This window comes from Sus scrofa, chromosome 6 (assembly GCF_054392235.1).
Source record: "Sus scrofa isolate SSC_HxYL_T2T_F1_AM1 chromosome 6, Sscrofa_HxYL_maternal_Yorkshire_Landrace_v2.0, whole genome shotgun sequence".
Taxonomy (NCBI): Eukaryota; Metazoa; Chordata; class Mammalia; order Artiodactyla; family Suidae; genus Sus; species Sus scrofa.
Window position 1 is genome coordinate 48,255,401 of NC_139388.1, and position 21,015 is coordinate 48,276,415.

A 21,015-nucleotide genomic window follows, 5' to 3' on the forward strand; every position below is an offset into this window, starting at 1 on the left:
GCTCGGTGTGCCCAGTGTCTGTGTGTTGTGCAGGGAGTAGGCGAGGCCTGGCAGGAGATCTTGGGAGATGGCATGGAGAGGTGGCACGTGTGGTCATAGAGAACCTGGGGACCAGAGTCAGGGTAAACCTGGGCCCTGTTCCTGGCAAGCTGCAGAACCATGGGCAAGTCTGCTTTATCTTTCTCTGGCTATGCTCTCACCTGCAAAACAGGGATTGTGTGTGTGAGGATGAAGCAAAATACCATGAATTGAACCCCTGCCCTCACCAGCCTGGAAAGACAAAAGTGCTGTCCTTGGCCACAGGGAGCTTCTCTCCCACTCTGGTTTTTATCCCAGTTGCAGAGGCTCTAGTCCTTGAACTGTCACTCTGGTTAGTGAAGGGTGACTCAGGACATGACCTGAGCAGGCTTGTCACAGGTCCTCCGTTTTTCCCTGTGGCATTTGCCATTTTCTGCTTGTCGGGTAGATGTCTTCCAAGGATGCTGACCTTTCTTCAGGGACACTTAGTGTCACTGCTGTCCTTGGGTTCTGCTGCTGGGACTAGGACCTTCATGCAGTGTTGGGCCAGGAGGAAGGGAGAAGGGGAGTGGGTGGAAGAAGCCAGCCCAGAGGGAATGTTGTCTTAGAAAGAGCTTGGGCTCTGAAGTCTTACTTGCAGGCTGTGCCACATGGAGCAAGTGTCACTGCCCCCCACCCTCCCACCAGCCTACTTCTAAAAGACTGAACTGGGTAATTGTATTACCAGTACGAGACTTGGGAAGCTCAAGGCAGGGACTAAGTTTTACCCCTGTTTCCTAGAGTCTCGAGCAATGTTGGGTTGTAGTAAGTATGTCCCACAGGAAGAGTGGCGTGCCTGGTTAAAATCTCTCTACCTCCTGGGCCAGGCAGGCACAATAAGGTCGCATATGGGGAGCTGAACTTGGGACTTGGGGCTAAGTGGCCAAGGCCTTGAATCTTGGCTCTTCTTTGATCTTCCGGCTGAACTTAAGCACTTTAATTCATCTGTTTGCTCCTTCTACACCTTGATTTTATACCTGCTAAGGGCTGGACACTCTGCTACACTTAGTATTTAGTGTTCAGGTCATACTAAAAACACCGAACATTTTGTTGAAAAGTATAAATAAAATTGGGAACGATAAAGGGCGAAGTCCTTCCTTTGAATGAGATGAATTGACTTGGTAGAAATGTCAGCTATTCCCAACTCTATCTAAATTAATTTTTGTTCCCATGAATGATTGGCTTAAAGTTCACCCCCACCCCCAGAATAAATGGTTGACGTCAACCAAGAAAGTTTAGAAAAACAGAAACTGTGAGGAAGCTTTTCTCAGCAGGTAGTGCAACACAGGTCTCCAGGTAATAAATAGTCTAGTTTTAGTGGAGGACTAGTTAGATAGTCATTGTTGCAGAAGAGAAAACACATGTATAGAGTTAAAGATATTTTAACATATAACAACAGTTTACTGAATCTTGAAAAATGTATTATTTTTAAAATGGCATTGAGAAAAATGGTCACACATTTAAAAAATTAAGATGGACCTGCCAAGCCTTTTCCTGTGGATTAATATATATTAATGATTTAATTGCCATAATTCCAATGGTTAATTATTCATTTGTCACAACTGATTTCTCTGTCTTTGTCTCTGTCTCAGTTTGACATTCATGATATCACCATCTCTTGTTTTTTTTCTCCTCCTGTACTGGAGGAGCCTTCTCAGCTTCTTTTATGATTTTTTATGTCCTATACCAGGGACCATTCTCTTTGTATCTATTTTCTTTTCTTATACATGTTCACTTTCTCCGTGATATCATCCAGCTTTATTCTAACTTTACACTTTTCAAATTTATATCTCCAGCCTCAAAACTAATACATTGCAAAGTACAGAATAGACCCTCAGTAAATATTTGTTCAATCAATCAATGAATATATTTTTTAAAACAGCTCTAAAATTTTCATGAGGGACAATATACATGGAATTAAATAAATAAAAAGTCTATGAAGGAAAAGTTTTCACCTGAATAAAAATATTATTTCCTCCTAAAGATAGAAGATAGAGGAGTTCCTGTCATGGCTCAGTGGTTAACGAATCTGACTAGGAACCATGAGGTTGCGGGTTTGATCCCTGGCTTTGCTCAGTGGGTTAAGGATCCAGCGTTGCCGTGAGCTGTGGTGTAGGTTGCAGATGTGGCTCGGATCCCTAGTTGCTGTGGCTGTGGCGTAGGCCGGCGGCTACAACTCTGATTCGACCCCTCGCCTGGGAACTTTCATATGCTGCGGGAGGGGCCCTAGAAAAGGCAAAAAGACAAAAAAAGATAGAAGACAGATAAAGTAATCCCAGTGGAAATAACAGGATTTTTTTCTGGAGAAAAATGTACTTTATTCTTACAAACTTGATCCTTATCATATGAGTTAAAAATCCCTCTCCTATGTTTACACTAAAAAAAAAAATGAAAATATATTCTGACATAAAATCTTGTCCACCAATGTTTATAGCAGCTTTATTCAGATTTCAGTTTACAAGTAAATCTATACACAACAACTATTGAATATATAAACAAAATGTGTCATGCTCCTATAGTTGAATACTACTTGGCAATAAAAAGGAATGAATTATTAGCACATGCATCACTATGGAAGAACATTAAAACATTATGATGAGTAGGGAGTTCCCGTTGTGGCGCAGCAGAAATGAATCTAACTAAAATCCATGAGGATGTGGGTTCAGTCCCTGGCCTCGATTAGTGGGGTCATGTATCTGGTGTTGCCCTGAGCTGTGGTGTGGATCACAGACACACCTTGGACCCTGCGTTGCGGTGGTTGTGGTGTAGGCCTGCATTGGTAACTCTGATTCAGCCCCTAACCTGGGAACTTCCATGTGCTGCGGGTGCGACCCTGAAAAGCAAAACAAACACATTACGATAAGTAAAAGAAGCCAAACTCAAAAGACTACAGTTGTATGGTTCACTGATATGCCATTTATGTTATATTTGGAAAAATAAGCAAGCATAGCTGAAAACAATTTAAACTCTAAACTACCCACATAAGAGTCACCAAATTCCCAGTTCTGTGAAAAATATTGATAAGGTCTGACACACAGTCTTAAATTTTTTTTTTTTTTTTCAGGAAGCAGAGGCCCACCAGATGAAAATCCCTGATTGCAAACATGTAGACACCAGACTGGTTGAAACAGATGAATGATACTTGAAACTTCACCTTGATGCTAACCAATCTGAGAGTTGTGCTGGAGCTGCTCATGTACCCTTCAGGTCCCTTTCTTTTCTTTTTTTTTTTTTTTTGTCTTTTTGCTATTTCTTAGGCCGCTCCCACGGCATATGGAGGTTCCCAGGCTAGGGGTTGAATCGGAGCTGTAACCACCGGCTTACACCAGAGCCACAGCAACGCGGGATCCGAGCCGCGTCTGCAACCTACACCACAGCTCACGGCAACGCCGGATCGTTAACCCACTGAGCAAGGGCAGGGACTGAACCCGCAACTTCATGGTTCCTAGTCAGATTCGTTAACCACTGCGCCACGACGGGAACTCCCTCAGGTCCCTTTCTTATACCGACTTAAAATCTTTTGTCTCCTAGGAAAGAATATACCGTGGAGAAAAGACAGTCTCTTCAGCAAGTGGTGTTGGGAAAGCCTGACAGTCACATGCAAATCAATGATGTTAGAATACACCCTCACACCATACACAAAAATAAACTCGAAATGGCTTAAAAACTTAAATATAAGGCACAACACTCCAAGAAGAGAACACAGGCAAGTCATTCTCTGACATAAACTGTAGCAATGTTTTCTTAAGTCAGTCTCCGGAGGCAATATAAATAAAAGCAAAAATAAACAAATGGGACCTAATCAAACGTATAACCTTTTTCACAGCAAAGGGAACTGTAAACAAAACAAAAAGTTTACAAGCAGGGAGAAAATATTTGTAAAACCTGTGACCTACAAGGGCTTAATTTCCAAAACATAAAAACAGCTTATACAACTGAATAGCTAAAAAACAAACCAATCAGAATATGGGCAGATGACCTAAATAGACATCTCTCCAAAGAAGACATACAGATGCCTAAAAGGTACATGAAAAGATCAACATTGCTAATTATTAGAGAAATGCAAACCCAAACCACATCTCACCAGTCAGAATGGCCATCATTAAAAAGTCTACAAATAGGATTTCCGTTGTGGCATAGTTGGGGGTTGGGGATCCAGCGTTGTTGCTGCTTCGGCTACGGTCACTTCTGTTGCAAGGGTTTGATCCCTGGCTGGGGAACTTCCATGTGTCACAGGTGGGGCCAAAAAGAGAAAGTCTAGGAGTGACAAAAGCTGAAGAGGGTGTGGAGAAAAGGGAACCCTCCTGTGCTGTTGGTGGGAATGTAAATTGATGCAGCCACTATGGATGACAGCATGAAGGTTCTTCAAAAAATTAAAAATAGAGTTGCCATATGATCCAGCAACCCCACTCCTGGGCATATATTCAGAGAAAACCATAATTCAAATAGATATATGTGGAGTTCTCACCGTGGTGCAATGGTTTAAGAATCTGACTGCAGTGGCTTCGGTTGCTGCAGAAGTGTGGGTTTGATCCCAGGCCTGGCAGAATGGGTTAAAGAATTCCAAGTTGCCACAGCTGCGGGATAGGTCACACCTGTGGCTTGGGTCGTTCCCTGGGCTGGGATCTCCATCTTGCCACCAAACAAACAAACAAACAAACAAACCCCAAAAGCAAAGCACAACAACAGATGAATTTAGTTACAAAACGGAAAGAGACTCACAGACATAGAGAATAGATTTTTTTTGTTGCCAAGGGTTGGGGGTGGTGGAGGGATGGATTGGGAGTTTGGGCTTAGCAGATGCTAACTATTACATACAGAATAGATAAACAACAAGGTCCTAATGTGTATCACAGGGAACTGTATTCAATATCTTGTAATAAACCACAATGGGAAAGAGTATGATAAAGAATACATACGTATAGAGGTATCTGAATCACTTTGCTGTACACCAGAAACTAACACAACACTGTAAATGAACTATATTGAAATAAAAAAAAATTAAAAACAAACAAATAAAAAAATCTTTTTCTTCTACCCAGCAACTTGGAGATGGTCGTAGGACATTAGTACAATCTTCCCAGGTTGCTGGCCTCCTGAATAAAGAACTTTTTCCTTTTTAGCCAACAGCCGTCTCTCCAGCATTAGTCTTTCCAACAGTGAGCAGCTGAACGTGGGTTTTGTATCCGCCTCCTCGAGTTACACTCCTGGGTTAAACACAGTCACTGACTACAATAGGCAGGGATGTTTACTCTGGGAGCTGCAGCCGAGCTCCACACTTGACAACTTGCTCAGGTCGCTCAACATCCCTCCCCTATTTTCTCCAATATGACCCTGTCTGGAGTTTTGTCTCTCTTGTCATTGCCCAAATACACTGTACCCCACAAAATTAACTTTGAAGAGAAATAAGATTTTACTAGCTTCCAGGTAATAGGCGTATGCACTGAGGACTGACAAGATTCCTTGTGTCTTGATTTTGTAGCTTTGCGAAGTATCTGAATAAAATATCTCTAAACATTCCTGTGATCGGTTGCAGACTACACTCCACGGAAATCTTCGTTCGTCCCTTTAAATGAAGTGAGACCCCATCCCTACATGGGTCCTTGCGGGCACCACTTCGGTGAGCCTCTCGCTTGGGGGATCTTGGCCTGGGCCCAGAGGTCTGGAGAGGGGGCCCCTAGCCAAGCTCCATCGGCCCAGCGGGAACTACATTACCCAGACGTCTCTGCGCCGCGCGTCCACGGCACTGCGCCAATGAAGGCCAAGGAGAAAGCCGCTTTAAATACTTTGCGCAACCTGTTCTGGCGGGGTTTCCGGCGTCCACCTGAAGAGGGTCACTTTGGCGACCTTTGGGTCGGTCCGGTTGATCCAGTTCTGCACTCTTGGTCCGGCCTGAGGTAAGGTGAGCGGGAAGGCGCTAGAGGAGACGTTGCCCACAGCTCATAGCTTCGGGTCTGTGGCTCGGAGCAGAGTGGCTGCGCCCGGGACGGGCTGGGGTTGGGGTTTGACTGAGCCTGAGATAACCTGGGCTTGGTCGTCCGCCTCTCCGGCTTCGCTTCACCGCAGGTCCTCGGGCGACCCAACGCAGGTTGATCTTTTGTGCCTTAGGCCTTCTCCTTCCCAGACCCCCCACCTTTGAATCCTAAAGCCTCGAATGAGGGGTGCCGCTCAAGCCACTTCAGCTTGTCTCCTTTGTTCAAGACAGTGGAGCATTCTTGGGTGAAGTCCCGATTTCTGACACCCACCGTGATGAGAAAACTGTTACATGCAGAGGGACCAGCATGTGCTGAGCAATGGAATCGCGACTGAGGAGCATGCGGGAAACATTGTGAATGGACAAGCCGTATGTGGAATGGTAGCTGCCTCAGCAGCTTGGCCAACATTCTGAAGGCGTTGGAGGGTTGTGAGCACAGAGACTAGATCTGAGTTAGAATTTTATTATATTATTATTTTTTCTTTTTGGGTTTGCACCTGTGGCATATGGAAGTTACCAGGCTAGGGGTCAAATCAGAGCTGTAGCTGCCAGCCTAGCCACAGCCACACATCGGAGCCGATCACCGCCTTAGCTTGCAGCAACGCTGGATCCTTAACCCACTGATGAGGCCAGGGATCAAACCCACACCTTCATGGGTACTTGTTGGGTTCTTAACCCACTGAGCCGCAAGGGCTCCTGAGTTAGAATTTTAAAAGGTCGCTGGGAGTTCCCGTCGGGGCGCAGGGGAAACGAATCCGACTAGGAACGAAGAGGTTGCGGGTTCGATCCCTGGCCTTGCTCAGTGGGTTAAGGATCCGGCGTTGCTATGTGCTGTGGTGTAGGTCGCAGGTCCGGCTCGGATCCCATGTTGCTGTGGCTCTGGCGTAGGTCCGCGGCTACAGCTCCGATTGGACCCCCAGCCTGGGAACCTCCATATACCCCAGGTGCGGGCCTAGAAAAGACAAAAATAAAATAAAACAAAAGGTCGCTAAATGATACTGAGATTAGTCTGCGGCAAGGTGGGGATGGGGAGTGGGGGAGTAGGATTGATGATGATATTGGCTATGGGGTGATATTGTGGAGGCTACAGCAAACAGACTATGAGAATTACCATGGGGCGCTGGAGCAGATAGGTGTATGTAGACTGGGAGAAGTGATCCAATTATGAGACTTTTAAGGTTAGAAGACTAGCATCCACTCAGCCCCTTTCCCTATTTCTAACTTAGGAGTTTATGAAACAGCCACTCCTTGCAACACTAAGAGATCAGTGTTCTAAATGTGGAGATACAGGTAGGCAATTAAACGCTGAAATGTATGAATCTAACACATTTATGCAAGCACGTAATATTTCGGTTCACATCTTAATATGCTATAAAGCAGTGTATTGGCACTAAAAAGTCTTAAGTATTACATTTTCTTAAATACTTAAAAGATAAGTATAACACAAATATAAAATTTCAAAACCCATCAAGTCTTTTGCACTGAAAATTTTGACAAAGCCTTAATTCTGTGCAAAATAAAAGCACTTGACATACACTAAGGCATTTGATACCAACAGCGTCTTATGAGGTTGGTACCATTCTAATGCCCATTTTATAGGTGAAGACACTAAGGCACAGGAAGAGTGAATCCTAGTTTAAGGTTACACAGCTAGTAAGAGGCAGCATCAAGACTGAAATCCGGAAGTGAAAAATAGTCAGCTGGAGGTCATTTTGCTTCAGGGCAGGCTTAGGGGGTTGGATCAGCCTTCAAGACCCCAGCAGGGATGCCCTTCACTCACAGTTCTCTCTCTTCCCACAGGTTTCCATGGTTTCAGAAGCATTTATGAGCCATGCACAGGTGAGTAAAGATTGTCTCAGGCCCTCACTCTCTCCATCTTCCATTCATGGTCTCCAGGATGTGTCCCGGGACTCTATGCCTGCCACTCTGCTGTTGTCATTGCTTTTGACGCCTCTCTCAAGACTCAAGATCTGAATTCAGGCCATGGGTTATATTGAGAGGTCCTGATTTCTGGCCACCAATAGACTGTCCTATAGAGAGTATTACAGGTACTGTCCTGTAGACAGTATTACAGGTACAGGTGCAAATGCTTAGAAGTGAGACTAGGTGGCAACCATAGTTCTCCATTACTTCTTGTGGGATCAGAGAGCCAGGATGCAGGAGTCAGGCCTGAAATGGCAGGCTGAGAAATAGTGCCTCTATGCTGAGGGTACTGGGAGCCTTGGAAGATTTGATGTAGAAGAGGAGAGAACTCTGAATCAGGTCTTAATAGACTTTCTCTGGGCCCAGAGTGGAGAACAGGCAATAGGAGTAAGGGAGGCTACTGCAGTACTCTAGATGAGAATGGTAACAGCTTGACCAGGTTGGTGGCTGGGTCAGGGTAGTGGCTGTGGATGAAGGGGTGGGGAGGGAAGCATGGGTCTATTTATTTATATATTTATTTATTTATGTCTTTTTGCCATTTCTTGGGCCACTCCCATGGCATATGGAGGTTCCCAGGCTAGGGGTCGAATAGGAGCTGTAGCCACTGCAATGTGGGATCTGAGCCGCACCTGTGACCTACACCACAGCTCACAGCAACGCCGGATTGTTAACCCACTGAGCAAGGGCAGGGATCACCCACAACCTCATGGTTCCTAGTCGGTTTCATTAACCACTGCGCCATGACGGGAACTCCTATTTTTTTTTTTTTAAATTTTATTACAGTATAGTTGACTTACAAAGTTGTATTAGTTTCAGGTGTACAACAAAGTAAATCATATACATATATCCATTCCTTTTCAGATTATTTTTCCATATAAGTTATTATACAGCATTGAATAAATTACCCTGTACTATACAGTGGGTCCTTGTTACCTATTTTATACGTAGTAGTATGTATATGTCAGTCCTAACCTCCTAATTTATTCCTATGCCCCACCCATGTTTCCCCTTTTGTAACCATAAATTGGGTTTCAAAATCTTTGAGTCTATTTCTGTTTTGTAAGTTCTTTTGTTTTTTGTTAGATTCCACATGTTAGTGATCTCATATGATATTTGTCTTTCTCTGTATGACTTACTTCACTTAGTATGATAATTTCTAGGTTCATCCATGTTGCTTGCAAATGGCATTATGTTATTCTTTTCTATAGCTGAGTAATATTCGATTGTATCTATGTACCACATCTTCCTGGATTTGTTTTTAAAGTAGATCCAACAAAACTATTTGATGTAGAGAGAGGAGGAATACAAATTTTGGCCTTTGCAGAAGGAAGGAGATGCCATCAACTGGAATGAGGAGGTCAGTTGTAGAAGTAAGTTTCAAGAGAGAATATTAGGAGTTAGGTTTTGTCCTAATCATTGCTCCAACCTTATCATACGCCATACAATTCATATCACAGTAAATCCTTATAAATGCAGTGAATTCAGGAAAGTCTTCACCTGTAAACATAGACTTGTTTAACATAAGAGATTCACACTGGAGAAAGACCTCATGAATGTAGTGAGTGTGGTAAAGGCTTTAGCCGGAAATACAGACTTGATCAGCACCAGAGAATCCACAGTACCTGATGAATGCAGTGAATGTGGGAAATGCTTTAGGCAAAGCTCTGGCCTTATTGAACATCAGAGAATTCACACTGAGGCAAGACCTTATAAGTATAGTGAATGTGGAAAAATCTTTAGTCACAAAATCACACTTGTTTGGCACTAAAGCATAAACACTGCAGAAAAGCATTGTAAGTTCACTGAGTGTGGGAAATTCTTTAGCTGACGCTCTGGTCTTATTGTACATCAGAGTTCACACTGGTGAAAATCCGTAGTGCACAAAATGTGGGAAATTTTTTAGCAAAAAGTCCAGCCTCATTTTACACCAGGGAGTTCACAATGGTGAAAAGCCTTATGAGTATAACGAATGTGGGAAACCTTCAGCCTTAAGTCCACACTTGTTCAACACCAGATAATACACACTGGAGAACGGCCTAATGAATGCCATGGAATGTGGGACATTTTTTTTTTTGGCCACCCCACAGCAGATGGAGTTCCCGGGCCAGGGATCAGACCCAAGCTACAGTTGCAACCTACGCCACAGCTCTGGAAACACTGGATCCTTAACCACTGTGCTGGATTGGGGATCGAATCTGCGTCCCAGCGCTCCAGAGATGCTGCTGATCCCATTGTACCACAGTGGGAACTCCATGTGGGGCATTCCTTAGCCACAAATCTAGCCTCATTAAACATCAGAGAAGTCACCTTGTAAAAAAGCCTGAAGCTAATGGTCTTTCCTTACTTGTTACCAGAAAGTTCAAGCTGGAGAATGGTCTTTGCAGTGCAGGATGTTTGCTCTTTGGTCAGTGAGAATGACACTAGGGAGAAGTTCTGAGAGTAATCTCTATAAAGTAGCCATTGTTCAAAAGTTTTATCTCATACCTTAGAAATCTATACATAGAACTTCCATATGACCCTGCAATCCCACTCTTGGGCATCTATCCGGACAAAACTCTACTTAAAAGAGACACATGCACCCGCATGTTCATTGCAGCACTATTCACAATAGTCAGGACATGCAAACAACCCAAATGTCCATCGACAGAGGATTGGATTAGGAAGATGTGGTATATATACACAATGGAATATTACTCAGCCATAAAAAAGAATGACATAATGCCATTTGCAGCAACATGGATGGAACTAGAGAATCTCATACTGAGTGAAATGAGCCAGAAAGACAAAGACAAATACCATATGATATCACTTATAACTGGAATCTAATATCCAGCACAAATGAACATTTCCTCAGAAAAGAAAATCATGGACTTGGAGAAGAGACTTGTGGTTGCCTGATGGGAGGGGGAGGGAGTGGGAGGGATCGGGAGCTTGGGCTTATCAGACACAACCTAGAATAGATTTACAAGGAGATCCTGCTGAATAGCATTGAGAACTATGTCTAGATACTCATGTTGCAACAGAAGAAAGGGTGGGGGAAAAAATGTAATTGTAATGTATACATGTAAGGATAACCTGACCCCCTTGCTGTACAGTGGGAAAATAAAAAAAAATTATATATATAAAAAAAAGTTTTATCTCATATATCTGAACATCTACAATGGAGAGATTCCCACTGGTTAAGTTCTGGTTAAGTGGGAGGCTCTCAGCATCTGTATTGCTCTTTGGCCTCCCCAAGGCCCTTGCCTGAGTTAAATCATTACCAGTACCTGTGGCAGAAGCTATGTCACCTCTACCTGCTGGCAAATGTGCATCAGGTCACCCAGTGTGCCCAGGTAAGATAGACCTCTGTATCCATCCCTGGTTTCTTGGAGGAAATCATGAGTGGTTATTGGAGTCCACCATAATTACATTCACACACTGGGTGTGATAAATAGTTGGGAGCAAGCTAAAGAGGATGTACCCTGTCTAAAGATGCTGCGAGAAATACTTTGGTCACTAAAGCTGTGAGGGATGAGCGTGTATAGATGTTCTCAGGACTTGTAGATTTATATCTCTCCTATGGACAAGGTCACTGGGAGAGCAAATAATCTTAAAAAGTTTTCTAGATTCCTGGGACTTCTTGAGCTGATTACCTCAAAGTCACTGTTAGGCAAGAAAATGGAGACTGAGAGAAGATATTGTCATCCAAGCATGTGACTTTTGTGACTCAGTCTTTATTGCTTGCTAGTCTTTCCTTCCCTTGAAGTAGGGCTCTTCCACAAAGGGATGAGGGTAGTTATGGTCAAATCAATATGTTTGTCAAATTTTCTAGCTTTTCAAGAGAAGCAGGAAATCCATATTTGTATGTGGAACCTTTTTATTTTTCTTTTCTGTTCCTCCCTCCTTTGCTCCCTCCTCCTTTCCTACCTTCCTTCCTATGGCATATGGGAGTTCCTGGGCTAGGGGTTGAATTGGAGCTGTAGCTGCTGGCCTATAGCATAGCCACAGCAAAAACCAGATATGAGCCACGTCTGCAATCTATACTGCAGCTTGTGGCAAATGCCAGATCCTTCACCCACTGAGTGAGGCGAGGGGTCGAACCTGCACCTTCACAGACACAGTGTTGGGTTCTTAACCCACTGAGCAACAAGAACTCCTGAAACCATTTTTTGAAAGATCTATTGAGATAAAGTTGATATTCCCCTGGGGTCATTAAAATTCTCCCTGAGATATGTATCTTAACTTGTTTTTTCATCCTAATTCCCCTATTGGTGCATACTGTTGCTGAGTGACTGCAGGGGGTTGCAACTTAACCTTTGCATAACTGGATGATGAGCGATGCTCTTTGTTCTTTTTATTTATTTTAATTATTTTATTTTTTGTCTTTTTAGGGCCTCATCCATGGCATATAGAACATCCCATGCTAGGGGTCAAATGGGAGCTGTAGCTGCTGGCCTACACCACGGCCACAGCAACACAGATCCAAGCCATGTCTGCAACCGATACCATGGCTCACAGCAACACTGGATCCTTAACCCACTGAGTGAGGCCAGGGATCGAACCTGTGTCCTCATGGATACTAGTCAGGTTTGTTACTGCTGAGCCATGATGGGAACTCCTATTTTTAAATTTTTTTTGGCTGCCCCAAGGGTTGTGGAATTCCTGGGCTAGGGATCAGATCCGAGCTGCAGTGGAGACCTATACTGCAGTTGTGGCAATGACAGATCCTTAACCCACTGTGTAGGGCTGGGAATTGAACCTGCATCCTAGTGCTCCAGAGATGCTGCTGATCCCGCTGGGCCATAGTGGGAACTCCTCTTTGCTTCCTTTTTTTTATTCAGCGTCTAAGACTTAAGAGTAAAAAGCTTGAGTGTCTCCTTTGTGCCCACAGCATTTTAATTTATGCAGTGACTGAGTGTCAACACAGGTTATTAGCATTGAAAGAAAAATTTATTACATTTTGTAAGGAAAAGAGAACATAGGGCCATGTGGAGAGAGAGCACCAGTATTGGTCAGGAGGCAGAAAAGAGTGAGGGGAAAGCAGAGGCCACGGCCTTTATTGAGGTTTCCATGGGAGAGGCCAGGCAGGGTAGAGTAAAGAGTTTAGGACTGGCCAGCTTGAATAATTACAGCAGGTCTTGATCTATGAGATTGGTCTGGTACCTGGCCTTCTGATTTAGGGCAGGGGAAATACCGGCTTGGTATGTGAGTTAATTGGTGGCTAGCGCTATAGATTTGAACTGGTTGGTTTTATAGTAGAGAGGTACTTTTGGCTAAACCCTTTGCTGTCTCAAGAATGGGACAGCCCAGGGAGGGGTGGTCTCTTCCCTGGACAATAAGCTCTTTAAGATAGCAAAACATTAAAACATACAGGAAGTAAAAAACATAATAAATACATTGAATCAAAGGGTAAGTGTATGTATATCTTTTTATGCACTGATAAGGTGGTTATACCATTTTACATTACCACTAGCAGTGTCTGAGAATTTTAATGTTCCATATTCTTACCAGCACTTGGTATGGGCAGTCTTTTTAGTTGTAGCCATTTCCTTTGGTGTGTAGTGGTGTTCCTTTGTGACTCTGTTTTGTATTTCCCTAATGGCTAGTGTTTAGAATTTTTATACATGCTTACCACCATCCTTCTCTTTTCTTGGGTTAAGTGTCTCTCAAATATTTTGCCTACTAAAATTTTTTTCTGATGTATTTTTTGAGTTTCTAGAATTCTTAAATTCTAGATTCAAGTCTAATCAGAGATGAGATTTGCCAATATAGCATTTTAGCCTCTGGCTTGGTTTTTCAGTCTCTTAACAATTTTTCCTATGGCAGGAAATTCTAATGTTGATAAAGTCTAATATATTACTTTTTCCTTTTATTAAACATGTTTTTGATTGTATATGAGAAGTCTTCGTCTAACCAAGAGAAAACTCTCCTGTGCTTCCTAATGGAGGTTTTTCAGTTTTAGGTTTATAATCTACTTTGAGTTAATTCTGGTATACTATGTGAGGTTTAGGGTCAGGTTTTTGTTTTTGTTTTTTGTTTTTTTAAAGGACATCCAATTGCTTTACAACATTTGTTGAAAGAACTGTCCTTTCTCCACTAAATTGCCTTTGCATCTTTCTTAAAAATCAGTTGATCACATATGTGTTACTTTTTCTGTACTTATTTCATCTGTATTTTTGCAAATAAAGTTGTTTTTTTTTTTTTTTTTTTGTCTTTTTTTGTTTGCTCTTTAGGGCCATGCCCATGACATATGGAAGTTCCCAGGCTAGGGGTCCAATTGGAGCTGTGGCTGCTGGCCTACACCACCACCACAGCAACACAAGATTTGAGTCTGTGATCTACACCACATCTCACAGCAATGCAAGATCCTTAACCCACTGAGCGAGGCCAGGGATTGAACCTGCATCCTCATGGATACTAGTCAAGATTTGTTTCTGCTGTGCCACAGTGGGAACTCCATTAAAGTCTTTTTTTTAGTTTTAGTATAATTTTATGGTGTTTCTTGAAATCAGGTAATATTGTCTTTCAACTTTGTGCTTTTTCAAATTTCTTTTGACTATTCTGAATCCTTTGCATTTCCATATGAATTTTATTTTTCTCCTTATTTGGTATTAGGGGAGTGGGATATTGTTTGTTTATCTTATGGATGATACAGAAGAACTCTTAAAGTAGAGGTGTTTGTACAAGAGGTCTGGCAGGATGGGAGAGTGCAGGTCAGTCCATGTCCTAAGAAATCCAGAGAATCTATAGCAGCTCAGCCTCAAGCCTTTTTCAGAAATAGGCAGAGAGAGGAGTTCAGCTTTGATCATAGCAAAGTTAGTTGGCACCTCAGCAGTCACCACAGAAGTTTCCTTGTCTTGAACAAAGGAGTCCCTACTTCCTTTCCTAACCCAGAAAATCCCACTAAGCCTTTGAGAATTGTGGACATGTGTGGAGGTTGACATCTAACTTGATATCTTCCTCTGGGAGTAGAGATTTTATTTCTGAGAGTTTCTGAATTCCAGATAGATCAGGTCGGGAGAAAAAGGTGAATGTTTCGATTCTGCTTAAAGAGGAATAATTTACCAAATTGCTATAAATCTTTTAAAAAAATTTCCTTATATCTGATGGTCTTGGAGAGTCTCCCCAAGATGCAGGAGGTAAGGGGTGGTGGTGACTTATCCTGGGGACATAGACACTGGTGGCCATTCTTGGGATCGCCTTGCACTGTGTGGACCTCCATATGAATTTTAGAATCTACTTACCAATTTTAAGTTGGGATAATGAGAAAGAGTAGATTTTTTTTTTGTCTTTTTGTGTTTTCTTGAGCCGCTCCCGTGGCATATGGAGGTTCCCAGGCTAGGAGTTGAATCGGAGCTGTAGCCACCGGCCTATGCCACAGCCACAGCAATGCGAGATCGGAACCGCGTCTGCAACCTACACCACAGCTCACTGCAACACTGGATCCTTAACCCACTGAGTAAGGGCAGGGAATGAACCCACAACCTCATGGTTCCTAGTAGGATTCGTTAACCACTGCGCCACGACAGGAACTCCAAGAGTAGATATTTTTTAAAAATACATCTAGCAGGAAGTTCAGATGACAATGTAGGAGGATCCTAGACTCACCTCTTCCCACAGATACACCAGATCTACAGCTGAATATGAAACAATTTCCTTTGAAAACACCCCCCCCCCAACTATTGAGTGAGCAGCAAACAAATTGAGTGAAAGAGAAAAATAACCCACATCAAAGTTGGTAGGAGAGGCTGAGACACAAACTTGCTATAAGTGCAACCCCCAGCATGGTGACTTAGAATTGTAAGGAAACACAAAACCTTGAGCTTTTCCTTGAGGAGAGAATATTTGAACCACACATCAACCAGCACTTGAGCAATGAGCCCCCAAAACAACTAGCTTTGAAAGCCAATGGGGCTTGTTCATGAGACCCACAGTTCATGCTGAGAACTCACCTAGGGCTTGTGAAAGAAGTAGATGGCTGAAAAACACCCAGACTTTGTGTGAAAGAGACTTATTTGCTTATCTTATAGCATTGATTTGAGGAGCAGGCATCTAATTTATCACACACTTAGGAACATACTGAAATGCCCTCTAAAGATTGAGGTCAGTGGGCTCCATCTTTGTGCTTTCCCTCTGCCTCATTCCAGCTTGCTGGTACCTCCCAGAAAGGAACTTGTACCCTTGTCTGGCTTTTTTTGGCTACTGCCCAGAGGACACTTCTAGATTGCCTGGCTCTGGTGATCAGCTGGACTTATGTTAATATATCTAGTAGGATTGTAACAAACAGAAACTTATTGGCTGGCTACCATCCCTAGGTGACTGAACACATCCCCTCTTCCTGTGAGGCTCATTTGCTTGCCCTGGAGCTTTGGCCTGAGAGACTTTATCTGGTTTGGCACACATCTAGGAGCCTAATGAGGCACTTTCCAGGGACAGACGTGAATGGATGACATCTCTGTAATCTCCTTCTTCCTCACTCAACTTATTGTATGTCCTGTAAACTCATCTGGCATCTATATTTTTGTGGCTGCAGTCCAGGGGACACCTCTAGATTGCTTGATGCTAGTAGGACTAATACTTTTAGGTGTCCCACAAGACTGTAACAAAGGGTTCTTAATCAGCTACTACCCCTAGGGCACAGCAGTGATGCAACATACTGAAAAGCCTAGTCTTTCTTGAAAGAGGCCTATTAGCTTATCTTCTTAGCTGTGGCCTAAGGGGCAGGCTTCAAATTAAACATAAATCTAAGGGCAGACTATAATCCTCTCCAGAGACCTTGGAAGATGGTTGCTATCTTCATGCTCTTCCTCTGCTGCACTACAGAAGGCTGGTGTCTCTCAGTGGGGAGCTTGTAGACCTGTCTGGTTTCCCAGTTTTTGTGGCTGCCACTCAGGAGATGTCCTGTGATTGCTTTGCTTTGGTGGCTTGTGTTCATGCCATTCATAACAGAATAGTAGCAAAGAAAGAAAGAGTTCTTAACTGGTTATTATTACCCAACACTCAGTGCAGAGGAAGCAGACAGAAACAGCCATCTTTCAGTATTCCTTTGAAAGAGATATATTTCCATACTTTAAAAGCTGCTGTGTGGGCATCTGGCTTCTAGTCAGCCTGAATCTAGGTGCTGACTGAGATCCTCCCCTTTGGGACACTGACAGGTCTTGGCACACCTTCAACTACTAGAAGCCACTTAAAAATAAAGTAGATCACTTAGAAAATCACAAAGGTTTGAGAAAACAAAGAAGTAAGGCAGAGTTGGATAATAAGTCTCATCTACACGAGTTCACTCATCTACACAAGATATTGAATATAGTTCCCTGTGTCAAGACTGACAGGGGTCACTATTTTATTTAATGCATATAAACCATAGAGAATCAAGGAAAAGGAATAAACATGAATATTTTCCAAATGAAAGATCAAGATAAAAATATCAGAAAAGGGAGTTCCCATCGTGGCACAGTGGTTAACAAATCCGACTAGGAACTATGAGGTTGCGGGTTCGATCCCTGGCCTTGCTCAGTGGGTTAAGGACCCGGCGTTGCCGTGAGCTGTGGTGTAGGTTGCAGACGTGGCTCGGATCCCGTGTTGCTGTGGCTCTGGCGTAGGCCGGCGGCTACAACTCCGATTCGACCTCTAGCCTGGGAACCTCCATATGCCATGACAGCGGCCCTAGAAAAGGCAAAAAAAAAAAAAAAAGACCAAAAAAAAAAAAAATGTCAGAAAAGGCCTTAATGAAATGGAGATAAGTGATTTACATGATAGAGATTTCAAAATAATGGTCACAGCAGTGCTCTCTGAGCTCAGGAAAAGAACAGATGAACAAGGTAAGAATTACAACAAAGAGGTAGAAAATACAAGAAAGTACCAAACAAAAGTTAGACAGCTGAAGAATACAATAACTGAAATGAAAAATACAGTAAAGGGCTTCAATAGCAGATTAGATGAAGCAGAAGAAAGGATCAGTGAATTTGAAGAGAGCAAAGTGGAAGTCACCCAATCAGAGCATCATAAAGAAAAAAGAATGAAAAAATCAGTGAAGACAGCTTAAGGAACAACCTCAAGCAAACCAACATTTGCAATTATGGGGATCCCAGAAGGAAACAGGGTAAAAACTTATTTGAAGTAATAATGACTGAGAACTTTCCTAACCTGGGGAAGGAAACAAATACTCAGATCTAAGAAACCCAGAGAGTTCCATATAAGAAGTACTGAGAGAGACAACACCAAGTCACGTTATAATTTAAGTGTCAGAAGTTAAAGACATGGAGAGAATCTTAAAAGCTACAAGGAAAAAAAAAAAAAACGTGTTATGTTAAAGCAAGACCCGTAAGATTATCAGCAGATTTTTTATCAGAAAATTTGCAGACCAGAGGGAGTGGCACGATGAGTAGTAGTCCATTGTATGTGTGTGTGTGTTGTGTGTATTTCTTAAAGCACCTGTCTCTTGGTGGGCACTTGGGTTGTTTCCATGTCTTGCCTATTGTAAACAGTGCTGCTATGAACATTGGGGTACATGTATCTTTTCCAATTAGAATTTTCTTGTGCTGTATAAAAGGAATCTAAAAGTAACACTGAAGAAAACCAGAAACCATGAGAGAAGAAAGGAAAAAGAGGAATTAGAAAAGCAGCCAGAAAACAATTAACAAAATGGTAATAAGCACACACTTATCAATAATTACTTTAAATGTAAATGGAATAAATTTACCAATCAAAAGACAAAATGGCTGAAAGGATCTTTTACTTTATGTTATTTTAGCTACGCCTGTGGCCTGTGAAGTTCCTGGGCTGGGTATTGAATCTGTGTCTCTGTAGTGACCTGAGTAACTGCAGTCAGTTTCTTAACCCATTGTACCACAGAGGGAACTCCAAAGTGATTTGGTTTTATATATATATATTTTCAGACTTTTTCATTATAGATTATTACAAGATGTTGAATATAGTTCCCTGTGTCATGCAGTAAATTCTTACTACTTATCTGTTTTATGTATATTGGTTTGTATCTATTAATCCCATACTCCTAATTTATCTCTCTCCCTTCTCCCTTTCCTCTTTGGTAACCATAAGGTTGTTCTTATGTCTGTGAATCTACTTCTATTTTGTAAACAAATTCATTTGTATTATTATTTAGATTCCACATAAAAATGATATCATATAATATTTGTCTTTCCTGTCTGACTTCACTTACTGTGATATTCTCTAGGTTTATCCATGCTGCTGCAGACAGCAAGATTTCATTCTCTTGTGGCTGAGTAGTATTCCATTATATGTATATGTGTGTGTTGTGTATTTCTTAAAGCAACTGTCTCTTGGTGGGCACTTGGGTTGTTTCCATGCCTTGCCTGTTGTAAACAGTGCTGCTGTGAACATTGGCGTGCCTGTATCTTTTCCAATTAGAATTTTTATCTTTTCTTGCTGTGTGCCCAGGAGTGGCATTGCTGGGTTTTATGGGGTTCTTTGTATGAGAGAAAATTTTTTCTCTTGCTGCTTTTAAAATTCTCACTTAGTCTTTGAATTTACACAATTTAATCATAATGTGTTTTAGAGATGATTGTTTTAGATTGAAATGTTTTGGTTTATCTATTAGCTTTATGAGTTTGGATGAGAATCTCTCCTCAGGTTTGAGAAGGTCTCAGAAATAATTTCTTTTAAAGAGTTTTATACTTCTTTCTGCCTCTCTTCTCCTTATGTTATTCCAGTGATCCATAAATTGCTTCTCTTAATGGTGTCCCATGCATTCTGTAGTTCTGAATGTTCTTTTTTATTCTTTTTTTTCTCTTTGTCCCTCCAGTAGAATAATTTTAAATAATCTGTCTTTGAACTCACTGCTTCTTTTTTTTTTTTTTTTTTTTGTCTTTTTGTCTTTTTAGGGCCGCACCCACGGCACATGGAGGTTCTCAGGCTGGGGGTCGAATTGAAGCTGTAGCCACTAGCCTGTGCCACAGCCACCACAACACCAGATCCAAGCTGTGTCTGCGACCTACACCACAGCTCACAGCAGTGCCGGATCCTTAACCCACTGAGTGAGGCCAGGGATTGAGCAGTGCCGGATCCTTAACCCACTGAGTGAGGCCATGGTTCCTAGTTGGATTCGTTTCCACTGCGTCATGACGGGAACTCCTCACTGCTTCATTTTGATGTTGAAGCTGTCTGTTGAATTCTTCAATTTAGTTATATTCTTCAGCTCCAAAATTTGTTTGCTGTTTTTTTTAAAATGCTGTCTTGAACTTCTCATTTTGTTCTTGTATTGTTTTCCTGACTTTTGTTAAACTGTTCTCTGGTAGTTCTCTGAGCATCTTTAAAACAACTATTTGAAATATTTATGAGGCAGTCATGCTCCTTTTTGGTGTGAGTCAGTTATAGGATGTTTACTGTGTCCCTTTGGTGGTATCATGTTTCCCTGATTCTTCATGACCCCTGTAGCTTTTCATGGGTGTCTTCTTTGCATTTGAAGAAGTCAACTTTTCTGACTTTGCGGACTGACTTTGGAAAGGAAAGAACTTCACCTGCAGGTGGGGACATGCTGGAGCATGTTGAGACCCTGGTCTAGTGGTGCAGGGCATGAAGTGTAAAGATGTGTGTTCTCTCTTGGTCTGGGTGGGAATGGTAAATCATCTAAGGCTTCTGGGTTATGTGGCATCAGTAACTATGTGGACATTGGTGAGTGATGCAGGGAGTCCACAGAGGCTGTAAGGGTTGTAGAGGTCTTCAGCAGTGCCTCCAGTTCCAGTGGCTGGGGACCAAGGCAGGCAGTGGCGATGGCCAGAGCTGGTTGTGTATATGTGTACATGCCCACCTGTGAGGGCCAGTTGTAGACACATAGATAGTGGTAGGGGCCGAGGCAAGTTGCAAGGGCCAGAGTCAAATGTGAGTGCACCAGCTGCTGCAGGAGCCCTTGCTGTCAGTGTCTACAACTGTGGAGGTTGTGTGTTGCTGTGGGTGCATGGTAGTGGAGGCCAGGTTAAGAGGCTGGGGGTGTGCAGGCATACAGCTGGAGGAGCAGGCTTCAGGTGAATCTGGTAGTGCAGGTCAGTGAGATAGGGTCATATCCGAGTTCCCAAGCAGCTGTGGAGGCCCTGGCTGTC

At 42.6% G+C, this 21,015-nt stretch overlaps 1 long non-coding RNA gene across 5 annotated transcripts in view; it reads left to right on the forward strand.

Annotated features, from left to right (window-relative positions):
- The first annotated feature begins 5,863 nt into the window (after nucleotides 1-5,863).
- LOC110261275 (uncharacterized) overlaps nucleotides 5,864-21,015 on the forward strand; it is a 67,155-nt gene continuing 52,003 nt past the window's right edge. For 4 of the 5 annotated variants that reach the window (XR_014806161.1, XR_014806162.1, XR_014806160.1 and 1 more), the window contains exons 1-2: nucleotides 5,864-5,954; nucleotides 7,832-7,870. This is a non-coding gene — a long non-coding RNA (uncharacterized LOC110261275). Of the gene's footprint in view, nucleotides 5,955-6,258; nucleotides 6,401-7,831; nucleotides 7,871-21,015 lie in introns of all 5 variants that reach the window. The other variant, XR_014806164.1, reaches the window with a different exon arrangement.